Genomic DNA, 11,982 nt, shown 5'->3' on the forward strand with positions numbered 1-11,982 from the left:
ATAACTATATAAATATCAGAGTCCCGTTGCAAACATGTATTTCTTGGAGCCTTTTCTCTTGCTCAGGTATTTTTAAGTGACATATTTTGTAAACAGAAATAATGGGCCAGTAAGTGCATATATGAACCTTAGTCATACTGCCTTTATATGTAAAACAGAATCTTTTAAAATCTTGAACTTTTAAAAAAATAAAATATGATGGGATGAGAAACTCTACAGAAAACACATTCAGGCACTCATATTAAAGGAACAGAAATATAGTCCACAATAAAAAATAATTTCTGATGTAATAAGTGAATATACCAATATTTGCAGAACATATTTAAAAAGCAATTTATTTTTAGCATTCAGTAGCAAAAACTCTATCCTTTTAGTGGCCATTTTAGTAAGAATATAATTTAAAACTAATGAATTATTTTTCAAATAGTACCAAGGGTTATTAAATCTACAATTATAATGAAACACAGCCTATATGGAATGCACAAGAGAAGCAACAATGTCAGAAAATGAAGAGAAATCAAGATAGCTCCAATTCAGGGATTGTTTATATATATATATAATGGACAAAAAGAATCCAGTCAGAGAAAGACAAATACCAAACGATTTTACCTATATGTGGAATCTAATGAACAAAACAAACAAAATAGAAACAGATTCAAAGATACAGATTGATAATTGTTAGAGGGGAAGGTTGTTGGGGTGCTGAGTGAAAAAAGGTGAAGGGATTAGGCCAAAATAAACACACACCAAAAAAAAAACACCCAAAAACTCATAGTCACAGACAACAGTATGGTGATTACCAGAGGTAAAAGGGTGGTGGTGGCAGGTAGAAAAGGACAAAGGGGAGATAAATAGTAACGGAAGGAGACTTAACTTTGGATGATGAACACACAATACAATGTACAGATGATGTATTATAGAACATCTGAAACTTATGTATTTTCATTAACTAATGTCACCTCAATAAATTCAATAAAAATTATAAATAAATAAATAAATAAATAAATAAATGAGGAAGTAAGCAAGATAGAGTCAGACATTTATTTTGTGTGTTTTTGAGAAGACCATACCAAAGCTCAACAATACCAATACCTGTGGATAGTAGGGAGCATGGAGATCCATCAAATGCCTTAATTTTAGCCATTTTGAGTGGTTTTACAATAAAATGTGCACCATTATTAGACTGAAAATGGTCTGGAAAGCTCACAACCTGACACTGATCATTTTTAGGGGCCAAAATATTGTGGCCAGGGTTGGTTAATCAGACTGGAATAGTTAACACTATTGCCTGGGAAAGTGCTGACAACAATGAAGCACTATTGTTAACTCCAATAAGAGATAATATGTCTGGTGTAGTTAATCTTCCAGGAATGGATGGGGCCATGCCTCCAACAGTAAACAGCAGGATCAACTTAGACAGGAGTCACATGTGTGGCATGCAGTGGTAGCTTCTAAATCAGGACTCCTATATCACAGGACTCCTGTGATGGCATGGTATTGTCATGTCCAGTATCATAATGGATCCAGGCAGCAATGGTAGCAAGCAGACAGTGCAGACTCAATCAATAACTTTATTCTGATCATTCTCATCAGCGAATGTGGACATCTACATGAGAGACACAGACAGTTAAATCAGTAGCTTTCTAGCTTTTGGCTCAGAAGAGAAATATCTTATATCTGCCAAAGTAGGTGTCCCAATTTAGGCATCATGGGTAGGCCACTGGCAACAATCTACCTATAAGTCAATAAAGAAAAAACATGAGATTTATCCAAAGGAATATTGGCTAAAGCTGTGAGGATGGCTTTGAGTTCTGCCAACTGAATGTAGTGACCATGTGGATTTTTGGTTCTGCACAGCTGGCAGTGTGCCAAAACAGTACATCTGTATCAGATTTCAAATAGCCAAGTTATCAGTAAACCAGACCCAAGTATTTAAGGGGCCTCTGAAACTCAAGAGACTGACTGAGCCCATCACTTTTCTGCAGGTGATGGAGTTGGGGATAAAACTTCTGCCAAAGGGAAGGGTGCTACTTTTTCAAGTAAAGAAAAGACATTGCTAGAAGCAGGCCGTCTCTGCTCTTGGAAAAACAATCCCATTTAACCAAGAAAGCTTGTTGTGTCCTCCTCACGCTGCTGTTGATTCCAAGTTATGTCACCTCGTAATGGAAATGTCAAGGAGTAACAAGGCCCCACTGTTCATGTTCTGTTCTTTAGAGAAAACTTGATTTAGGGCCAATTAGTAACTGTCTATCCAAAGAAATGTCATAGGTTGCAATTTAAGGAGACAACCAATTTCTATCCTTAAGGGACACTTTCAGGTGAAGGCTTCCTTCCTTTGTTAGAAGACTCCTTCATAAAATCAATTGTAGAAAGTTGTATTCCCAGAGGATATTAAGATTATTAAGCCACAAAGGTGAAAAGCATGCTACAACTTGCCAGACTATTACCAACAACCACTAAAAGTACTCTGATTTGCAGGTTAATCCATCAAATAGTACACCCAATATTTTCTCCAGCACCCAGTAAGATTCTAGGCTTTCTTGTTGGAGATGGGAGTGAAGGTGAAGAGACGGCAGTATTTCTTTGACTTCTGGGGAAGTTAATTATTATGAATCAACCCATGTACTAATAGTCCCAGGAAACTTTACTTGGAGAGCAAACTCCTGAATTCTGTAGGGGTTAATCTCCCCCTGCCCTTACTGGCTGAGGTATAATACCATTGTTAGCCAGGCCTGATGAGACCAAGGGTTCTGACTTTCCAAGTAATAGAGCATTATCTATATAGTGAATGCTTTGGACATGGGTTACTGTATCAAACAGAGCCTTCCTATATACTAAAGGCCTGGTGCACGAATTTGTGCATGGGTGGGGTCCAGCCAGCCCACCCTGATGGGGGCCCATTGGTCTGTGCTGGCAGGGAGAAAGGGCCACGGGTGGTTGGCCGACCAGCCCCGCCCCCAGTCAGGGTGTTGGGGGCCAATTGGGACCTGGATCAGGCTGGTTGGCTGCTGCAGTGTGCATCATAGCCACCAGTTGTTCTGATCGTTCTGCTGTTCTGGTCACTGGGTTTTTATATATATAGATAATTTACTAGGTAATAATTTATAAACAAAGAATATTTTATTTGGTTTCTGTGTTAGAGAATTTCATGAAGAGACTTTTTTTGGGAGAGGGAGGATATTTACTAATATGTCTTTCAAACTAAAGCCACTCATATTAAATGGACTCTGAATATTTGAAGATTCTGATTTTTTATACACATAGGAATCCACAATGAGTAGGCATTTGCTATGGTTATGCAGAGATATGTAAGTTTTGTGTTATTTAATTTACATTTTTGTCTATTTTTATTTGATTTTGGTTTTAGTATGGATAGACAGAAATTTGCTTAAATTAATATTGTAAATTTGGCAGAAAATGCTTCCAATTGGCATAATTTAACAAAAAGAAGAAATGGAAGAGTGAACATAAAAGTCAGAGTTAAAAGTCGAAAGCCATTATATTGAATATTTTTGTAAGGTATATTTTGATGCATCAAACTACGTTTCTGTCCATACTAAAGGACCTGAGATATGGCTAAGGAGTGCTTAGCAGTATTTCTGATGGTCTGGATTTGATGTACCATTGGCAAAGCTAAGGTGGTGGTCAAAGATATATGCTCTTGAATATAGAAATATCCTAATTAGTGTGAACTATGTAAAACCAATGAGTTGTGTGTCATAGACATCACCAAGAGAATAAGGATTAAAATTAACATCTATATGAAACTCTGGACAATTCCCTCTCTGTATCCCTAGCTTTCTTAGGGAGTGGTCAATAAAACACCTATCTCGGTTATCACCTATTGCACTTGCTTATGCTACAGGTCCCTTTACCTTTGCTCAGATTTAATTGATTCACAGTTTTTGTAGTGGAACATGGGAATCTGAATTTGGGGCATGTAACCCAGGAAATTCTTAAAAATAATTAAGATTGAGAAGCACTTTTCTGCTTCTGTAAACTTTCACTTACGTTCAATGAATGTTAACATGATTTTCTCACATGAGACCAGTCAACACAGATTAAGCACCATCCTTTTTTTTTTTTCAAATCGACATTTATTTTCTAAATCTGGCAACCCTAATTACTGTCTTAGGGTAGGGCAAATTTAAGCCAAATCAACTTCCTTCAGATTACTGAAAGGAAAATGTTCTTCCTGAAATAGCTTCCCTGAAGCCAGGCTTCATAGCAACTTTTCAGGCTGCGTTAACAACTGATCTCTGGTTAAAAAGATCACCAGTTGCCTAGCAGGCCTGGCTCAGTGGTTGAGTGTTAACCTATGAAGTAGGAGGTCATGGGTCGATTCCTGGTCAGAGCACATTTGTGGGTTCGATTCCGAGTGGGGGGCCTGCAGTAGGCAGTGGATCAATGATTCTCTATTATAATTGATGTTTCTATCTCTCCCTTTCCCTTCCTCTCTGAAATCAATAAAAATATATAGATTTTAAAAGAGATAGAGACAATAAATTAATTGGAAGACATTTTTGAAATATATAAAGACAGAAATTATTAGAAAGAAATTAAACATGAAGCAATTAACATAAATATCTAAAGGCAGCATTCCAGAAAGAGTGAAGAGATAAAGGGGTGGATGTGGTCTCTGTTAAATTAATAACAAAGACTTTTTTATGCCCTAACCAGTTTGGCTCAGTGGATAGAGCCTCAGCCAGCAGACTGAAGGGTCCCGGGTTTGATTCTGGTCAAGGGCATGTAGCTTGGTTGCGGGCACATCCCCAGTGGGGGTTGTGCAAGAGGCAGCTGATTGATGTTTCTCTCATCGATGTTTCTAACTCTCTATCCCTCTCCCTTCCTCTCTGTAAAAAATCAATAAAAAAATATATTTAAAAGAAGACTTTTTTAATCCAGTGGTAATGAGACATCAGCCCACAGATTTAGGAAGACTAATTAACATTAATCGGGGGTGGGGTGGAAAAGTACACATTATAGTCAAAACCAAAGAACACCAAGAACAATAATAAATTTCCAAAATCAGCACTAGGGAAATGGTAATTACTACAAAGAAGCATCTGATTTTTTTAATTAAATCTTTATTGTTCAGATTATTACATTTGTTCCTCTTTTTCACCCATAACTCCCCTCCACCCAGTTCCCAACCCACCCTCCGCCCTCACTCCCCACCCACTGTCCTCATCCATAGGTGCACGATTTTTGTTCAGTCTCTTCCCGAATCTCCCACACCTCTTTCCCCCTGAAAAATAGTCAGTCCACTCCCTTTCTATGTCCCTGATTATATTATAATCACCAGTTCATTCTGTTCATCAGATTATTTATTCACTTGATTTTTAGATTCACTTGTTGATAGATGTGTATTTGTTGTTCATAGTTTGTATCTTTACCTTTTTCTTCTTCTTCCTCTTCTTAAAGGATACCTTTCAGCATTTCATATAATACTGGTTTGGTGGTGATGAACTCCTTTAGCTTTTTCTTTTTTTTTTTTTTTTAATATATTTTATTGATTTTTTACAGAGAGGAAGGGAAAGAGATAGAGAGTTAGAAACATCGATGAGAGAGAAACATTGATCAGCTGCCTCCTGCACATCTCCTACTGGGGATGTGCCCGCAACCCAGGTACATACCCTTGACTGGAATCGAACCCAGAACCTTTCAGTCTGCAGGCCTACGCTCTATCCACTGAGCCAAACCGGTTTTGGCCCTTTAGCTTTTTCTTATCTGTGAAGCTCTTTATCTGACCTTTATCATTCAATTCTGAATGATAGCTTTGCTGGGTAGAGTAATCTTGGTTGTAGGTTCTTGCTATTCACCACTTTGAATATTTCTTGCCACTCCCTTCTGGCCTGCAAAGTTTCTGTTGAGAAATCAGCAGACAGTCGTATGGGTATTCCCTTGTAGGTAACTGACTGTCTTTCTCTTGCTGCTTTTAAGATTCTCTCTTTGTCTTTTGCTCTTGGCATTTTAATTATGATGTGTCTTGGTGTGGTCCTCTTTGGATTCCTTTTGTTTGGGATTCTCTGCGCTTCCTGGACTTGGAAGTCTATTTCTTTCACCATGTGGGGGAAGTTTTCTGTCATTATTTCTTCAAATAGGTTTTCAATATCTTGCTCTCTCTCATCTTCTAGCACCCCTATAATTCGGATGTTGGTACACTTGAAGCTGTCCCAGAGGCTCCTTACACTATCTTCGTATTTTTGGATTCTTTTTTCATTTTGCTTTTCTGGTTGGGTGTTTTTTGCTTCTCCATATTTCAAATCATTGACTTGATTCTTGCAATCCTCTAGTCTGCTGTTGGGAGTCTGTATAATATTCTTTATTTCAGTCAGTGTATGCTTAATTTCCAGTTGGTCCTTTATCATAACATTGAGGTCTGACTAGATTTCTTGAGGATCTCATTACATTTATTGGCGGTCTCACCAGTCTTTTTGAGGGTCTTACTAAATTTATCGGCGGCTTCTAGAAAGTTTTGAAAAACCTTAAAAATGTGGTTTTGAACTCTATATCCAGTAGTTTGCTTTCCTCCATTTCTGTCATTTGTGTCCTTTTTCTTTGTCTCTGCATTTTTTATGCTTCCCTGTGTTGATAAAGTGGTTTTCTGTGCTAAGTGTCCTCTAGGGCCCAGTGGTTCAACCTCCCCAATTACCTGAGGAGGACACTCTTGGTGCACCCTCTTGTGGGCTTTATGCACAGTCTTGTTGTAGTTAAGCCTTGATTGTTGTAGTTAACACTGGGAGGGAATGACCTCCAGGCCAAATGGCTGTGAGAATCAGCTGTGTCTGTAGTGGGAGAACTTCTGTGCTGGAGATACCCCTCCGGGGCAAGACTTGCTTCAATGGGGCTTTGGTGCTCACTGGGTCTGCCCCCTGAGTGTGTCCTTTAAGGGTCTGAGAAACTGCAAACTGGATGGTCTCACTCTGACCTCTGGGCTTCCTGGCTCCTGGATCTCTAGGGAGGTGTTAATCTAGACTTTGCCTGAGGCTACCCAGCAAAAGCCTTCGTGCAGGGCTTGGGTGGGGCGGGTCCCACGGGATCAACGGGCCAGAGCGAGCAGTTATGGTTGCTCTCAGTCCTGCCCTCAGAGGCTCTGCTTCTCAGTGTCCTGGTAATCGCTGCAAGCACCTTGGAGAGAAAGCTGCCCTCAAGTTCCGACCGATGCCAGACAGTCCTGCTTCTCCTGTATGAGTTTGGGTCCCCAGTGACTAGCCCAGAACTGGAGCTCAGAGCCTGAGACTCCCTTCCAATTGAAAAAGACAACCGTGCCCTCAGCCGCCAACCTGCTCCGCTCCACACCGCACCTCCTCTAAGTCTTGGTATGCTTTTCTCTTTCCTTCTAGTTGTAGAATTTCCACTCAGCCAGCCTTCCTGTGGTTCTGGATGATGTTCGTTCCATCTTTTAGTTGTATTTTTGAAGTGGTTGTGCGAGACAGCAAACTCCAGAGTTTACCTATGCTGCCATCTTGGTTTCTCAGCATCTGATTTTTTATTTTTTTTTTTAGTCTTTTTTTTTAAATTTAATATATCAGAGCTATGTTAAAATTTCCACACATAATTGAATTTTGTTATTGCTCCTTTCACATATACCATTTATAAGTTATATTAAAAGATCATATTAAAATTTTGATACATTCCTGTTGAATTGAAACCTTTATTATTAGTAGTAAACCCACCTAAATACTACATTTTATGTAAAAATGCATTTTCTCATATATTAAGACCTATGTTTTCTTTGATTTCATGTATTTGCATTATATTACATATTTTAATCTTTTATTTTAACCATTTCACATTCTTACCTATTAGATGTCACTTTGATAAATAACACATAACATTTAAATTGTTTTAATACAAACTGTGTAATAATTATCTTTTTACTGGTACATTTAGAGGATTCATATTTATTGTTGATATATTTTATTTCTAATCTGTATCATAATTTTGTGCTTTCTATTTGTCCTACCTATTCTTGGGTTTCCCTTCCTCCTTTCTTGTTTCTTTTGGATTTATTTATTTTTCTCAATTTATGTTTTCCTCTAAAATTTTTGAGGTTATACTCTTCACCTTTTAGCACTTACTTTTGAATTTAATACAGGTGTATTGAAATTATTGATGTCTGAAATTGACCAATGTCTTTATCCTTTTCCTAAACAATATGAGACCCAAGAGCACTACCATCTCTCACTCAAATTATACTGTATACTTTTGGTTTGAAGTTTATTCCTATTGATCAAAGGTGAAGGGAGGGGGCCCTGAGGTCACTGTGGTGTATATATCTCATAGCAAACATTAGATTGAAGATAAAATCTCACATCTGCTAACTTAATCCTTTCAATGGTAATAAATTATGGTCATTAAAATAGTAATACAAAAATATGTAAACCACATATGTAAAGTAAAAATTTATCAAGTTAGTCACTTAACCATTTTTACATTGCAATCTTAAAATACCAGATTAGATGCATATTATACCACAAGTACATGCATAACAACATTTTTCTACCAAATATAATGTAAAATCATAGTATGCAATAACTTGTACCCTAATATACTATGAAAAATTATCCATCAAAACTTGCTGAACTCTCTCATCTATATTTAATGACTATATAAGTTTTATTTTTAAGGACCCATTATAATTTATTTCATCAACTAATTTTTTGATAGTTGAATTGTTTCTTTTACTTTTTTATAGAAAACATTCATTGGTCACTTGGATAACTAAAAAAAGTTATGAATAATTATGTTTAACAGTAGCTATATTGAGGAAAAAGGTTGTATGTCATTTTTATTTTCTATAGGACATGTTATCATATTGTTTGAATTTATAATGGTCAGGGATATTTAAAACAACAAAAATATTTCTAAGAATTAGTATCTGTTATAATCTTATAATTTATAATCTTATAATAAGTATATCATTTCTTTGCATAAAAATATTTCAGTCTTCATTGATTGTTTATTGTTTTTGAAAAATGACAAGGCAGAGAAGAAGTCATGAGTATAATTTTAAAGTATAACTTTGGAAATAAAGAAGCATTTCATTACGCATAGAAGACTAACATTAAATCTGTAGGTGATAAGTTACATTGCCTTTTATTTTCTTAAGTGGAAACAGTAGTTTACAAATTAAACTCAGGGGGAACATCCTGTCTGATGTTGCAATATTAAGATGTCTGCTTCCTTTGTCCTGTCTCATTCTGGCCCTCTGCTCATAACCTGGTCCATGCAGTCTAACCTACTAGTAAACTATGGAACCAAAGTCGCCGGCACAGAGCAGCTCCAACCTTGACTTTCATCCTTCGCCAGTGGAATTTCATGAAATAACCACAGGTAAGATCAAATACTGCTATTATTACTAATTCCTTTATGTGATGGAAAAATAAGATTATAAACAACAAAGTTCATGGCCAGATACTTTTAGGAGATGAAAACATTTTGTCTCCATAGATGAATTTAAGATTTTCATTAAGAAATTGAAGGGGATTTAAATTTCAGACAATCATTATTTGGTGCAAAAATATTTACAATGGGCTTGGATTTACCATTTTGGGGGGAAATGGTATGGACTGGGTGGACTGGGTGGCTGTGACTTCTGCTTCACTTTCACTGAAGGAATGCATGCACTATGTTGTAAAGAGAATTCATCTACCTATTGAGAATTAGATTATTTTTTACCATGCTTCTTTAAGGTTAAATTCAACTTTAGAAGAAACAAAGATAGGTGTTTAAGATAATTTTTATATCTCTACTCTTGCTTCTGCAACTGTTACTTCTGATGCTATTAGCCTTTATATTTTTACAATTACTACTTCACACTGCTACTACTATTAATACTACAAAAATAACTTATTGCATAATTATTGTTTTAAGCACTATGTTCTTGACTTTATATACCTTAGTGTAATCTTCAGAGTATATCTATGAATGAATATGGTTGTTATCATTTTATAGATAAAAAAAACTAAGAATTATTTTTTTAAAACCTGGTACATTTTACAAAGCAACTACTTGATTGACCCAATCCTAAAACTTTCCTATAATCATAAAATAGGGCAATTTTTGTTCATTTCTAACATGATTTTCAATTATATATTTATTTGTCATGTACATATATATTAATTATAGTTATTGCCTGCATTTTTCTTACATATTTCTTAGAGCTTTGTGAGGAAGGAGTAACATACGCAGAACTCAAAACTGATCATTCTTCAAATATTCAGAGGAACAAAATAACTAGGAATTTGAAGACAAAAGGTAAAAAACCTTTAAAACTCTAGATTCCCTTTTTTTGCTTGAATATTTTAATGAACTAATCATAACAACAAATATTCCTGGACTAATCTCTGAATCAAAATTCATCTCTATTTTAAAAATATATTTTATTGATTTTTTACAGAAAGGAAGGGAGAGGGATAGAGAGTTAGAAACATCGATGAGAGAGAAACATAGATCAGTTGCCTCTTGCACACACCCTCCTGGTTATGTGCCCGCAACCAAGGTACATGCTCTTGACTGGAATCAAACCCGGGACCCTTCAGTCTGTAAGCCGACACTCCATCCACTGAGCCAAACCGGTTAGGGCCAAAGTTCATCTTTTATACCTGCACTATTTAACTGGTCATACTGACCTAAAGTGCTGTGTTAATAACAAATGAGAATGAACAACAAACTACAGATGGCCAGAGTGGCTTAGAATTATGTACCATGGACATAGAACAAAGACTGTTTCATATCTAATTTCACTGTTTGATATTTTAGTCTTACAAAATGTAAATGTTCCTTGAATGCCTTCGTATTTCTAAAAACAACATGGAGCTAATGAGGTATTTCATGGTAAATGGACTTTTATCAAGACTGTCACAGAATATCTGTCTGGGCCAATAGTTAATATAGGTGTTTTATTTTTACATAATTCTGTTACAAAATGGAAGAAATCATTCCTTAAAATTTGGGGGAGGGTTATAAATTAAATTCCTAGTAAGATTTCTGAAGTGCTTTTTTAAAATATATTTCTTTATTGATTTCAGAGAGGAAGGGAGAAGGAGAGAGATAGAAACATCAATGATGAGAGAGAATCATTGATTGGCTGCCTCCTGCACACCCCACACGGGATGGAGCCCGCAACCCAGGCATGTGCCCTTGGCTGGAATCGAACCTGGGACCCTTTAGTCCACAGGTCGGCGCTCTATCCACTGAGCCAAGCCAGCTTTTTTGTAGTATTTGAAAGATTTATTTAATACTACCAGTTGATAGTTTACAAATAACCCATCTACACTAATAAAAGACAAAGATGCTAATTGACTGTACCTTCGCTACACCCACCAGCCAATCAGAAGAGTATGTAAATTAACCCAACAAAGATGGCCATTAAATTTGCATACTGTGGGGGGCGGGGGGCAGCACCAGATGCCACCCAGGGAGGCAGAGCCAGCCATCACCCCAGCCAGAAGCCTGAGGCCTGGGCAGGGGCAGAGCGGGCCATTGGAGTGGGCTGGGGGTCCCCTGCCCAGGTCTAATGCCCAGCCAGAGACCTGAGACCTGGGAAGGGGCAGAGCAGGCAATAGTCCAGGGCTGGGGGTCCCCTGCCAAGGCCTAAGGCTGGGGCCAGAGGTCTTGGGCCTGGGCAGGTGATTGGAGCGGCCTGGGAGTCCCCTGCCCAGGCCTAATGCCCTTCTGGCCTGGGCAGGGGTGGAGCCTGCTATCAGAGTGGGCTGGGGGTCCCCTGTCCAGGCCTAATGCCCTGGCCAGAGGCCTGAGACCTGGGCAGGGGCAGAGCTTGTGATCGGAGCAGGCTGCAGGTCCCTTGCCCAGGCCTAAGGCCCAGGCCAGAGGTCTTAGGCCTAGGCAGGCAATCAGAGTGGACTGGGGGTCCCCTGCCCAGGCCTAATGCCCCGGCCAGAAGCCTGAGGCCTGGGCAGAGTGGGGGGAGCCAGTGATCGCACGGGGCTGGGGGTCCCTTGCCCAGGCTTAACG

Source organism: Myotis yumanensis, unplaced genomic scaffold (genome assembly GCF_028538775.1).
Source record: "Myotis yumanensis isolate MYYU_CA2020_CCGP unplaced genomic scaffold, mMyoYum1.0.hap1 SCAF_3, whole genome shotgun sequence".
NCBI classification, from domain to species: domain Eukaryota; kingdom Metazoa; phylum Chordata; class Mammalia; order Chiroptera; family Vespertilionidae; genus Myotis; species Myotis yumanensis.